This window comes from Manis javanica, chromosome 8, assembly GCF_040802235.1.
Source record: "Manis javanica isolate MJ-LG chromosome 8, MJ_LKY, whole genome shotgun sequence".
NCBI lineage: Eukaryota > Metazoa > Chordata > Mammalia > Pholidota > Manidae > Manis > Manis javanica.
In genome coordinates this window covers 113781028-113795706 of record NC_133163.1, presented here as the reverse complement: position 1 = coordinate 113795706, position 14679 = coordinate 113781028, and the positions used below count along the sequence as shown (strand labels likewise).

General features: G+C 44.2%; 2 protein-coding genes across 2 annotated transcripts in view; one reads left to right on the top strand and one right to left on the bottom strand.

Moving 5' to 3' along the window:
- The window catches only part of ZNF609 (zinc finger protein 609), a 299633-nt gene that overhangs the window by 25584 nt on the left and 259370 nt on the right, over nt 1-14679 (bottom strand). The gene's annotated exons all lie outside the window — the stretch shown is intronic.
- Nucleotides 1-14679, top strand: part of OAZ2 (ornithine decarboxylase antizyme 2) — a 66104-nt gene that overhangs the window by 40223 nt on the left and 11202 nt on the right.

The following is a 14679-nucleotide window of genomic DNA, read 5'->3' as shown; positions in this document are numbered from 1 at the left end:
AGAACAGAGAAGACCTCATGAAACAGGGTCACGTACCAAAGCTTTGATCCCATGGGTCCCAAGCCCTTCCCCCACCGCAGATCACCAGCCAGAGGAAGAGAAATGGAGCAGGGAGGGGGAGGAAGCTTAGGACTGCTGAACACGCAGCCCTGGAGATCTGCTTTGGGAGCACAAACCTACATTGCATGGTACTCTGGAGATTAGTGGGGTTGGAAAGCTAAGACAGGCAGAATACTTGGAGAGACTGAAATTCCAGTTGTTTGTGGAGGACACGGATCCAGGTCCAGATGCTCTGGGACAAAGGAAAGGTGGACAGTCTGAGAGGGTTCCTAGCAGCCAGACGGCTGCTGAAGGGGTCGGGTTTTCACAGAGCTTGCTGTGCGGGAGAAGGGATAGGTGGACAAGGTTGTCTGGGCTCGCTCTGCTCAGCAGGTTGGGGACTTTCAGGAGCTTCAGGTGCTCCATCCCCCTGGCTGCTACTCAGCTCTGAGTCCCCCACTATGATACACAGTTGGCTGCACCTTCCTCCTGGCCTGCTGGCACCTGCTCGCAAACCAGCAGTCCCTGCCCTGGCATCAGGCCAGCCTGAGGGAGGCCCTGCCTACAGCAGCTACAGACACAAAGCACAGAGGCTTACACCCGTGTGCTTGGCCCACTGGTTCTGACAGTAGAGACAGGCACTGCAGCTGGGAAGCAGGAAACAGCTCTCTCCTCCCCCTAGGCACCAGCACTGCTCCCCTATGACCCCCAACATCACTCCAGGGGCTGAGCAACTCCAGAGACTAGAGCTTCTGGGCACTAGAGGGCGCCACATAAAAAGATGAAATGTCAGAGGAAACTGGTTCAAACAAAAATCTCACAAACACCAGAAAAAGAGCCAAAAGAAACTAAACTCATCAATCTTCCTGAAAGAGAGTTCAAATAAAAATCATAAACATGCTCATGGAGGTACAGAAAAATACTCAAGAACTCAGGGCTGAATTTAGGACAGAGATTCAATCCTTAAGAAATTCCATATCTGAAATGAAACACACAATGGAGGGATTTAAAAGCAGATTAGATGTAGTAGAAGAGACCGTAAATGCAATAGAAATTAGAGAAGAGGAATACAAAGAAGCTGAGGCACAGAGAGAAAAATGGATCTCTAAGAATGAAAGAATATTGAGAGAAATGTGTGACCAATCCAAATGGAACAATATTCACATTATAGGGGTACCAGAAGAAGAAGAGAGAGAAAAAGAGATAGAAAGTGTCTTTGAGGAGGTAATTGCTGAAAACTTTCCCAATCTGGGGAAGGAGATAGTCTCTTAGGCCATGGAGGTGCACAGATCTCCTAACAAAAGGAACTCAAGGAGGAAAACACCAAGACATATAATAATTAAAATAGCAAAGATCAAGGATAAGGACAGACATTTAAAAGCAGCTAGAGAGAGAAAAAAAGATCACATACAAAGGAAAACCCATCAGGCTATCATCAGACTTCTCAACAGAAACCTTACAGGCCAGAAGGGAGTGGCATGATGTATTTAATGCAATGAAGCAGGACTGCCAACAAGAATACTCTACCTGGCAAGATTATCATTTAAATTTGAAGGAGGGGTTAAACAATTTCCAGATAAGCAAAAGCTGAGAGAATTTACCTCACACAAAGCACCTCTACAGTGCATTTTGGAAGGACTGCTATAGATGGAAGTATTCCCAATGCTAAATAGCTGTCACCAGGAAAATAAAACCACAGTAAAGAAAGTAGAACAATTAATTACTAAACAGATGCAAAATCAAATCAACTACACCCAAAGTCAATCAAGGGATAGACAAAGAGTACAGAATATGACACCTAATATATAAAGAATGGAGGAGGAAGAAAAAGGAGGAAAAAAAAGAACCTTTAGGCTGTATGTGTAATAGCATACTAAGTGTGTTAAATTAGACTGTTAGATAGTAAGGGAATTACCCTTGAACCTTTGGTAACACAAATCTAAAGCCTGCAATGGCAATAAGTACATACCTATTGATAATCAAAAGACACAGAGTCACTGAATGAATAAAAAAACAAGACCCATCTATATGTTGCCTACAAGAGACTCACTTCAAACCCAAAGACATACAAAGACTGAAAGTAAAGGCATGGAAAAAGATATTTCATGCAACTAATAGGGAGAAAAAAGCAGGAGTTGCAGTACTTGTATCAGACAAAATAGACTTCAAAACAAAGTCACAAGAGACAAAGAAGGACATTACATAATGATAAAGGGGTCAGTCCAACAAGAGGATGAAACTATTATAAATACCTATGCACCCAACACTGGATCACCTATCTATGTGAAACATACTAAAAGAATTAAAGGAGGAAATAGAATGCAATGCATTCATTTTGTGACACTTCAACACACCACTCACTCCAAAGGACAGGTCTACCAGACAGAAACTAAGTAAGGACACAGAGGCACTGAACAATGTATTAGAACAGATGGACCTAACAGACATCAACAGAACACTCCATCCAAAAGCAACAGATACACATTCTTCTCAAGTGCACATGGAACATTTTCAAGAATAGATCATATGCTAGGCCACAAAAAGAGCCTCAGTAAATTAAAAAAGATAGAAATTGTACCAACCAACTTCTCAGATCAAAAGGTATGAAACTAGAAATAAATTACACAAAGAAAATGAAAAGGCCCACAAACATATGTAGACTTAATAACATGCTCCTAAATAATCAATGGATGAATGACCAAATAAAAACAGAGATCAAGCAATACATGGAGACAAATGACAACAATAATTCAAAACTGCAAAATCTGTGGGATGCAGTGAAGGCTGTGCTAAGAGGGCAGTATATTGCAATACAGGCCTACCTCAGGAAAGAACAATCCCAAATGAACAGTCTAAACTCACAATAAACAAAACTAGAAAAAGAATAACAAATGAGGTCCAAAGTCAGTAGAAGGAGGGACATGATAAAGATAAGAGCAGAAATAAATTAAGTCAAGAAGAACAAAACAATAGAAAGAATCAATGAAAGCAAGAGCTGGTTCTTTGAGAAAATAAACAAAATAGGTAAACCCTTAGCCTCACTTAACAAGAAAAAAAGAGAGTGTACACGTATAAACAGAATCAGAAATGAGAATGGAAAAATCACTGCAGACACCACAGAAATACAAAGAATTATGAGAGAATACTATGAAAAATCACATGCTAACAAACTGGATAAACTTCTAGAAGAAATGGACAACTTTATAGAAAAATACAACCTTCCAAGGCTGACCCAGGAAGAAACAGAAAATCTGAATAGACCAATTACTAACAACAAAATTGAATTGTTAATCAAAAAACTACCTAAGAACAAAACCCCTGGACCAGATGGTTTCACTGATGAATTTTATCAAACATTAGTGAAAACCTAATACCCATCCTCCTTAAACTTTTCCAAAAAGTAGAAGAGGAGGGAATACTCCCAAACTCATTCTATGAGGCCAGCATCACACTAATACCAAAACCAGGCAAAGACACCACAAAAAAGAAAATTACAGACCAATATCCCTGATGAACATAGATGCAAAAATACTCAATAAAATATTAGCAAACTGAATTCAAAAATACATCAAAAAGATCATGCATCATGATCAAGTAGGATTTATTCCAGGGATGCAAGGATGTTACAACATTCTAAAATCCATCAACGTCATCCAACACATCAACAAAAAGGAGGACAAAAACCACATGATCATCTCCATTGATGTTGAAAAAGCATTCAACAAAATTCAACATGCATTCATGATAAAAACTCTGAACAAAATGGGTATAGAGGGCAAGTACATCAACATAATAGAGGCCATATATGACAAACCCACAGCCAACATTATACTAACAGTGAGAAGCTGAAAGCTTTTCCTTTAAGATTGGGAACAAGACAAGGATGCCCACTCTCCCTACTTTTATTCAACATAGTTTTGGAGTTCCTTGCCATGGCAATGAGACAACACAAAGAAATAAAAGACATCCAGATTGGCAAGGAAGAAGTTAAACTGTCCCTGTTTGCAGATGATGTGATATTGTACATAAAGAACCCTAAAGAATCCACTCCAAAACTACTAGATCTAATATCTGAATTCAGCAAAGTTGCAGGATACAAAATTAATACACAGAAATCTGTGGCATTCCTATACACTAACTATGAACTAGCAGATAGCAAAATCAGGAAAACAATTCCATTCACAGTTGCATCAAAAAGAATAAAATACCTAGGAATAAACCTAACCAAGGAAGTGAAAGACCTATACTCTGAAAACTACAAGACACTCATGAGAGAAATTAAAGAAGAGATCAATAAATGGAAACACATCCCGTGCTCATGGATAGGAAGAATTAATATTGTCAAAATGGCCATCCTGCCTAAAGCAATCTACAGATATGATGCAATCCCTATCAAAATGACAACAGCATTCTTCAATGAACTAGAGCAAATAGTTAAAAAATTCACATGGCACCACAATGGACCCCAAATAGTCAAAGCATCCTGAGAAGGAAGAATAAAGCTGGGGGGATTACGCTCCGACTTCAAGTTCTACTACAAAGCCACGGTATTCAAGACAATTTGGTACTGGCACAAGAACAGACCCACAGACCAATGGAACAGACTAGAGAGCCTAGATATAAACCTAAGCATATATGGTCAATGAATATACGATAAAGGAGCCATGGATATACAATGGGGAAATGACAGCCTCTTCAACAACTGGTGTTGGCAAAACTGGACAGCTACATGTAAGAGAATGAAACTGGATTATTGTCTAACCCCATACACAAAAGTAAACTCAAAATGGATCAAAGACCTAAATGTAAGTCATGAAATCATAAAACTTTTAGAAGAAAATATAGGCAAAAAGCTATTGAATATAAACATGAGCAACTTTTTCCTGAACACATCTCCTTGGGTTAGGTAAACAAAATAAAAAATGAACAAATGGGAGTACATTGTGCTAAAAAGCTTCTGTACGGCAAAGGACACCATCAGCAGAACAAAAAGGCATCCTACAGTGTGGGAGTATATATTTTGAAATGACATATCTGACAAGGGGTTAATATCCAAAATATATAAAGAACTCATACTCCTCAACACCCAAAAAGCAAACAACTCTATTAAAAACAGGTGTAGGATATGAACAGACACTTCTCCAAAGAAGAAATTCAGAGGGCCAACAGGCACATGAAAAGATGCTCCACATTGCTAATTATCAGGGAAATGCAAATTAAAACCACAACGAGATATCACCTCACATCAGTTAGGATGGTCACTGTAGGAAAGACTAGGAACAACAAATGCTGGTGAGGATGTGGAGAAAGGGGAACCCTCCTACACTGCTGGTGGGAACGTAAACTAGTTCAACCATTGTGGAAAGCAGTATGGACGTTCCTCAGAAAACTAAAAATAGAAATACCATTTGACCCAGGAATTCCACTCCTAGGAATTTACCCTAAGAATGCAGCAGCCCAGTTTGAAGAAGACATATGCACCCCATGTTTATCGCAGCACTATTTACAATAGCCAAGAAATGCAAGCAACCTACATGTCCATCAGTAGATGAATGGAAGAGGTGGTACATATACACAATGGAATATTATTCAGCCATAAGAAGAAAAAAAATCCTACCATTTGCAACAACATGGATGGCACTAGAGGGTATCATGCCCAGTGAAATTAGCCAGATGGAGAAAGACAGGTACCAAATGATCTCACTCATCTGTGGAGCGTACAAACAAAGCAAAAACTGAAGGAACAAAACAGCAGCAGACTCACAGAACCCAAGAATGGACTGACAGTTGCCAAAGGGAAAGGGACTGGGGAGGGTGGATGGGAAGGGAGGGAGAAGGGGAATAAGGGGTGTTACGATGAGCACATATAATGTAAGGGGGTGCATGGAGAAGGCAGTATAACACAGAGAAGACATGCAGTGACTCTATAGCATCTTACTATGCTGATGGACAGTGACTGTAATGGGGTATGTGGTGGCGACTTGAGAATGTGGGGAATCTCTGGTAACCACAATGTTCCACATGTGATTGTATATTAATGATACCAAAATAAAATAAATAAATAAACTATGAAAAAAAAGAACACTTCATAGGTAGTGATGTTTTCTTTCATCAGGAGCATCCTTCCTGTCTCTCTCTTTTGTAACATGATAGATCTGAGGATCATCATCTCATGAAACGTTTGCAAAAAGGTGATACTGTGTTATTCCTTCATTTATTACCTAATTGGCTACCTGAGGTCTGTTTGTAAAGAACATCAGGTTGAATGCTTGTTTCTTACTCTTAACCAGTTTACAGAATAATTATTTCACATCACCAATTTTGTTAGCCTGAAGTACAGTTTGCATAAGAAAGGCAAGTTAACTGTTTGACTTGATTTTCCCCTTTATTTACCATTTTTCAGGAAAATGAATTGGTTCCTTCAAATTCTCTAAAGGTGGTCAATGATATTTCTTTTTTTATTTTTCTTCTCTTTCTCTTTTTGACCATCAGTAAGCACCCATGAATTTTATCATTATAAATTAGTTTTTATCAGATCTTTTCTGGAGAGCAGATTTTTCTACAGAGAGAAATGGGAGTGAATTTACATTTATGGAACACCTTCTAGACACTGGGCTCGGTGCTTTCACATACACTGTTTTATTTCATCCCTGCCACAGCTGTGGAGGCAGGTACCGTGTCACCTATTTTTCACTGAGGAGGAGACAGGCTCTTGGTAGCCATGTGACTAAAGTCATACAGCCAGCTGGTGGCCAACCTCAGGTCTGCCTGAGCCATGTGGCACCACATAACTTTTTTGAATGAGATCTTATTTTATTTCGAATGAAACATTGAGTCCCTCAGGAGGGCCCATTGATTACTCCTCCAGCTTCTGTCTTACCTCTTGCCATATATTCTTCTCATACTTGCCTGGTTTTGCTCCCTTGACTGTCACTGTCATACTTGCAAGCATAGTTCCTAGGGACTAGAATACTCTTATGCTTTATAATCTAACTTATCCTTTTTTCAATCGTTAATACACTTTTACTATATTTACATGTATGATTTTACTTAAGTCCAAGCTTATATCACATCATTTATATTTTTTTAACTGAAATTTGTACTGAGATAATTATAGAGTCTCACGCAGGTATAAGAAATAATACAGAGAGATCCCTTAGGCACTTTATCCAGTTTCTCCCAACGGTAACATTTTGTAACACTAACGACAGTATAACATTACGACCAGAATATCAGCACTGATGCAATCCGCCTATCTTATTCAGGTTATTCCAGTTTTGCTTGTATCATTTACATGTTGCCTGTGCATGTCTAGTTCACAGTTGGAGCATACATGTGGGTTCCTGTTTCCACCACCACTGTCAAGATGCTGAACAGTTCCATCAGCACTGGATCCCTCCGTGTTGCCCTTTTACACTTACACCCACCTCCTTGCCACCGTTCCCTACCCCATCCCAAAGCCCTGGCAACTATGCATCTGTTCTCTATTTCTAAAATATTGTCATTTCAAAAATGTTATATATAAACGGAATCATACAGTAGGTAACCTTTTTCAATCAGCGTAATTCCCAGGAGAGTCATCCAAGTTGGTGCATTTATCAATAGCTGATTCCTTTGTATTGCTGAGTGGTTCACTGTATGAATGTATCACCATTGGTTTAACCACTCACTTGCTAAAGGACATCTGGGCTGATTGCAATTTTTGGCTATTATGAATAAAACTGCTATGAACATACATGTGCAAATTTTTATGGAAATGTAAGTTTTCACTTCTCTGGGATAAATGCCCAGGAGTACAATTCCTGAGTCACCTGGTAGTTTTCTTAGAGACTTCCAAACTATTCTCAGGAGTGGCTCTGTTACTGTTAAAGGCTGGAGAGCATGCTGATGTGCTGAAGGGAACCAGTGTCTGAATCAGGGCTTTGCCTCCTCCTACACAAGCCGCTAGAGCCAGGCTTTTGGAAAGCGGAGAGAGGATGGGCCCCATGGCTCTGGGGAGGGACTAGCTGGTCTGTGGTAAGGAAGAGGGGCACTTCTCAGACTACCAGGAAGGGAGAGATATAGGTGGGTGGAGAGGCAAGACAGCTCTGCAGGTGGTGTTAGGAATGAAAGGAAGCTCCCCTTTTCTTGTATCCCTAGTAACATAAGAGGCTAGGGCAGGGTATATTATACATCAAATCATCCTGTTGCACACCTTACTCTAATATGATGTTATATGTCTATTATATCAATAAAACTGGAAAATAAAACCTGAAGAGGCTATGTCATTGCTGAAATGAAAAGGGTGGAGTTTTGCAGAGAGACAATGGGTATAAAAGTCAACTTAGAGAGTGGAAAAGCAAATTTACTGAAGGAATGTACTAGGTCTCCCTGGCAGTGTTGACAGCCCACTTGAGGTTAGCACTGTGAACATGAAATTAAGATCTGCCTGGCAGTGTGATTTTGTTCCAGCAAAAGCACTAAGGCAGATGGTGGATTTAGATGGAGTAGGGGGTTTTCTAGGCAGTCACCAAGGGGGGAAACAGGGCAAGAAAGTGGTTATAGGGATAGATGATGGAAATTAAGCTAAAAGAGAAGGTACATGAAAACTGGGGCTAATGAATAGTAAGCAATTAGTAAGGTCAGCGGGTTGGAGTTCATGGTAAGAGCCAAAGAACTGTTGAGGGAGGCTTAATTACGGCAAAGGTCATGATGAGAGAAACTGTGTGGTTTATGGTGACAACAAAGTTGAGAGGGTGGCTGCCATGGAGAATGAAAATACCACTGGAGATGAGGAGGTTAAGGAAATGGGAGGAGAATGTTGGAGAGGCCATCACAGGGACGGTGAGCTCAGCAGATAGAACAAAATTTAGGGTGGAGACAGAGGCAGTGGGCCAAGAGCTACATGGGCAGCTAACAGGAGACTGACTGGTGACATCAAGCAAGATGGTATATGTCCAGGTGGTGAAGCTTCGAAAGAACAGGTTGTGTAGGAGGGAGGCTAGCACCGATTCAGACACAGCACTGCGGGGTGGGAAAGAAACACACCCAGTTCCTGACCCTGAAGTACATGAGAATGAGAGGACCGCGGCTTTCACCTAAGAGGACTGCTAGAGAAGCAGTGCCATCAGGAGATGCTAGGTTTCAGGTAAGGCGAGGAGGTGTGGGCAGCATCCTGAGAAAAGGCTGAGGATATGGAAGAATTTGCTGGTCCCAGGCTGCAGAGGGGACAGGGGAAGGATGTGGCTTGTGGGAGGGAGCTGGGAGGGGGTCAGGCAAATTGCCAGCGTGAGGACCAGGTTAGAGGTGATACTGGATGAGAAGGAGCTCCAACCTGTGGTGAAATGAAGGTAAAAAGGGATAGGGGACTGATGGGATACAGTACTATCCAGAACTTTGTCTTGATAGAAGAATCTGCACTATGAATACTGGAATTCCTAGCCCCTCATGGCTATTAAACACATGAAATGTGGATAATGGGACTGAGGAACTGCATTTTAACATTATTTCATTCAAGTTAATTTAAATTTAAATAGCCACATGTAGCTAGTGCCTATCATATTGGGTAGCACAGGTTAGAAGATGGTGGCTCCCCATTTTTGTGAAATTTTCACTTGCTGTCCAGGAGGCCATCAGGGTGGTCACCCCTTCAAATAGCAAGCTGTGGCAGAGACCTAACTCCTCCACTGTGTGAATGCAGACAAAGCACAGGGTCAGGCAACTCTGGGTCCAAACTCTTAACTCCACTGCTTACTAGCTTTGAATTAGAGAAAATACATTAACTTGCCTGGTATGTATAGGCCTGCAATAAATAACAGTTGGCAAAATCTCCCTGGGGCTTAATTCTTCTGTAGAATGGGAGTGGGGTAGTGTAAAAATTAGTACTTAAGCATGATGCTCAATAAGTGGTCCCTATCATTGACATAGTGAGTTCTCAGTATTTGCTGATTGACTGAGAACTATCCCTCAGACCAAAAGCTTACTTGTCTAGGATGGGCTGGCAGGAATGCACTATCCCTGCTCCTCTGGGGGCCAGAAGGACCAGGTCTCTGGGGCTATAAAATGGGATGGATCATGGCTGGGTTTAATTGTTCAGTTCTGCTATGTACTAATGGAAGAATATACCTGGCTTGAACTTGGAAGAGCAGGTAGGGATAGCCAAGAGGACAAGGTAGACGATCTAAAGTGAGTATGCAACCAGCCTTGCTTAAATATCTAGTGATAGTCTGGGCAGTTCTGGTGTCATTTACCACTTCAATTTTGCAGAGAAAAGTGTTAGTTTGGCAGGTCTAAACCTTTCTTCCTTCTGTGCATCCCCATCACCTAAAAATGAAAACCATGTTTTTTCATGAAGTAGAGGAACAGTGTCCTGAGATGGTTCTATAATGTGGGACATTTGTGATTTGGGGCTATGATGAATTGAGAGTCATTGTGACCTCTGATCTGGAGCACGGTTTCTGCGAAGCCATCCCTATTTCCGTACCTAATTTCTCTGGTTTCTTTCAGATTGAGCACCTACTTTGTATTGTGAGGCCTCTCTGTGTCTCTCCCTCTGACAAGATTGTAACCTCAGAGGCAGGAACTTTGCCTAGTTGATCATTGAGTGCTCCTGGACTCTAGTACCAGCCTGGAGCACATTGTAAGTAGCTGCTCAATAATTATTTGTTAAACAAATGAATGGGATATGAGGTGAAGGCCGTCCCACAGTGATCTATGATAAGAGATCTGTGATCTCTTGTTTGCAGTCTGGTTTGACTGTGAATAGAGTCGGGAGCTTTGACAATTGTGTTGAAATGCCTGCCATTGTTACCTGTAATGACTGTGATCTGAGGGACCAGCGATTGGGACCTATGGTCACTGATCTGTGATAAGGACCAGCAGGGAGAGTGAATGGAGATGCTGTGATCCTTGCATGATTGTGATCTAAAGTGACTGTGACCAAGTAAGTGATGGTGCCTTCCACCACTGCTGTCAGGGGACTGATATCCTCACCCACAGAGATTTGGCTTAGTTTGACAACCGGCCAGTGTCAGGCCTTGACTGTTGACCTGTATTAAAGTGTTAAAGGTGCAGAGATTGTTGATCTCAGCCGACAGCTGAGTTTATCTGCATTAGGAGCTGAGTTAACTGAGATCTGTGGGCCTGGGTTCAGTCGGGGAATAGCGTTAATGCGTGAGCAATACTCTCATAAGATTTCCGATTTTTTGTTAAATCTCCCAGGGCCTACAAAAGACACAGCCCTGCCGGGTGCACGCAAACATGGAGTAGGAACGACGACTAGGTCTGGCCAATGCTTATAGAACTCGAAAGACAACGCATCTTTCGCACTCCGAACGCTAGGCACAATCATCGCACCCCAGACGCCGCCGTCCCGCCCCGCCCCCCGCTACTGGCTTTTGGTGCGCCTGCGCAGAGACGGGGCGGTGCTTTTCCCTTTGTTGTGGGCCCCAGTTTCCCAGGACACTGCGCGATGCGGGGGTGGGGCTATGCAGATAAGGCACTCGGGGGCGGGGCGGTTGCGGCGACGTCGGCGGCGGCCGGGGAGGGTCAGTTGGAGGCAGGCGCTCGCTGAGGCAGGAGGAGGGCTCTGGGCCCGCGGCCTGTCAGGGACTTAGACCGCAGAGATCGGCTCCGCGCGCGCGCGCGCGACCCCAACCCACCCACTCGTCCACCTACCCACTCCCCGCGCCGCCTTCTCCCACCCTGAGCAGAGCCGCCGAGGATGATAAACACCCAGGACAGGTAACGGCCCGGCCCAGTCTCCCCGCCCCCATCCTCCCTTCATCTGCTCCTGAGGGCCTCCTTCCCCGACTCAGCCGGTCGCCGCCCTCCCGCGGGGCCCCATCCGCCCCTGCTGGGTCCGTTCCCCGCTCCAGCCACCGCAGCGGGAGCTCCAGCCCCGCGAAGCAGCCTCCTTCCGTCCTTTAGGCCCCCCGCCTCCCGCGTCCAGCCCGTCCCATCCCCCTCATCCGGGCCTCCTCCAACATCAGACCCCACAAACCCGGACCCGGCCTTCCCATCGAGTCCGCGTTCCCCGCCGAACGGCTCCCCATACCCCAAACTGAGCTTGCTCCCTCATGCAGGTTCCCCAAATTGTTTCCCATCTTCCCCAAATCTTTTTTCCTACCCCTGGCCCTTCCCTTTGAATCTCTTCCCTAATGCAAACCGCACTCTCCAACAAGACCCCTTTTTCTCCCCGGCCTCATCCTGTCCCCCAGCTCAGGCTCCATCCTTCAGTTTTCGGCTGGACCCATTACGTCCCCTCCCCCTTCTCCCTCTCCTGCTCTCTTCAGGCCTAAGAGCCTTTACAGTGATACCCAGTCCCCCCTCCGTTCCTCCATCCGACTTCATCTTCCTCCTCCCTTTCTCCCTCGACACCCCTTGCTCAGTTAGGCCCCATTTCTCCCGTTTTCCAACTTCATTCCTTTTATTTCTCAAACACTCTGAGCTTGAGTCGTGTCCTCCCTCTTATTCCCCCAATGGGTTTCCCCCCAACACACCTACCTTTAAACAAACACCTTCTCACAGCTGGAGCTCCTCTTTACTCTTAGTGCGACCATCTTAACTGAATCCCATCTTAAGACAGATCACAGAACTCAGCCCAGCCAGCTTCTGTTGAAGGCCTAATCTCTCCCCCTGTTTCTCCAGTGCCTTCCAACCAGGCCCCAAACTCAGGACACTGGGCCTTTGTAGATTTACTCCCTGACCCCAGCCTACCCCCATTAATCGGAGAGAAAGGTTCACATCTTTCTGAAACTGAGCCCCAGTGGTTTTCTAAACTTGCATCATATGTACTTCCCCTGCTCAAATTAGGCAGAATTCAGTTTTCCTCTCTCTCTCTTCTTCTCCAAGGCAGCCCTTGTTATCCATCTCTCTCTGACATACCCATGTTTCTGCCCCAAACTCTTCTTTGAAACTGTCCCATAATTTACTGATTTCCCCCCAATTTTTAACCCCAGTTGCTTTTTACACGTCAGAAAGGCTTCCGTTTACAAATTGGGTCTAATTCTCTTCCTCATTTTTTCCCTGGACCTGTTGCTGCCCCCTTCAGAATGAGTCTGAAGCTCATTAGTTCCTCACACCGAACCTTTGTCCGCAGATTTAGCGGTATGGCCTCTGCCCCATACTTGGGTCTCATTGTTTTGCAAGCAGATCTGTTCCCTGCAGATCCTCCTTAAAATGTGCCATGCTCTGTCTAAAACCAGACTTCGGTTCGTCTTACAGACGTAGCCTTCCTTACTGCTCTTCCACTCAGGGTTCCTCTCAAACTTGGGCTCCCTTCTCTCTAAAATGGTCTCTAACCTGCCGTCGCCTACTCCTTTAGCAGCGCCACCCTTAAGTATTCCTGCTGGTTTTTCAGCTTTGCTTGTATTTCAGTCTTTCTCAACCCTGGCTGCACATTTGAAAAATCAATCATCTGAGCCCCACCTTCAAAGTTATGGTGTAATCGGCCTTGGGTGGGGCCTGGTTGTTAGTATATATTTTTAAGCTCCCCAAGTAATTCTTTCTAATGTGCGGCCAGGGTTGAGAACACTGTCTCTCTTTTCCTTCCAGAAGACTTTGAGCCATCATATTTTTTTAGTGGGTGTCAGCCCTTTCTCTGCTGAAAAGAGTCTTTTTTTTTCAGGGATTTCTTGGTCTTTCCCAGGTACTATCCAGAAATACCCAAGAAGCCTGCAACAGCCTCTTAAATTCTCCTGCCTTGAGTTGCTCATTTCTCAGCCATTAGCCATTTTCATTCTCTGACTCTTATCTGGCCCCCACACCTCTGCCTGTCCCCTATGTGCAGAAGAGAATTCACTCACTTCATGGTTTGTTAGGGTCCATTTTGACCCATTGCTCCCACCTCTGGAGCCCTCTTTACCTACAGTCTCATTCTGTTATCTTTTCTGGGACTTTCCATGTCCCTCCCTTTGCAGTCCCCTCTTTTATTCTATCTTCTCTACCCCAGCCCGTTGAACTGAGAAGGTGGAGGTGGATATGTACTTGGTGGTGCTGGTTGCAGGTTACTTGTGGTAAAAAATGTGCTCAGGATAAGGCATCAGGTATGAGAGAGGGTGGGGTGAAGTGCAGGGGTGGAGGGAAGCAGAAGCTACAGGAAAACCCACAAGAGGGGTGTGTGAGATGGATTTTCTTTTCTATTATGTTTTTGTCTCCGCAGTGGGGTTTGGAAGGTGGTATAGTCTCAGCAGGCATTCTCTGGAGTTCTCCAGACTGAGCTGATCTAGGTGCCAGATCCTTTGCAAGCTGAGCCTTGAGAGAGTTGATCACTTGAGACCAACACGTAAGGGCCTTTGCTGCCTGAGGTTCTAGAGACCTGAGTTCCAGTTCTGGCTAAGCTGGTGTGCTCTCATTTAAAAGGAGAAGGTTGGGTTCACTTGAAGATTCCTTCTAGCTTCCTAAGTGGCAAAACAGGCTTGCTTGTTTGCAGGGCCCTAGCTTAGAGTGTTGGTAATTCGAGGGGCTTGGCTGCCGGAAAGGCAGGTGGAGGGAGGAGCCAGCAGGCTTGCCAGGGCCTGGGCAGGAGCAAGGCCTGAGATCAGGCTCCTAGCTTTGCCTGGGGGTGGGGCGGTGTGTGCAGGGTGTCTGGTTTCTTTGAGTTAGAGCAATCCTGTTTCCATAGCAGGCTTCCCAGCCTCCTCCAGTCTGCCCCTAACTTTC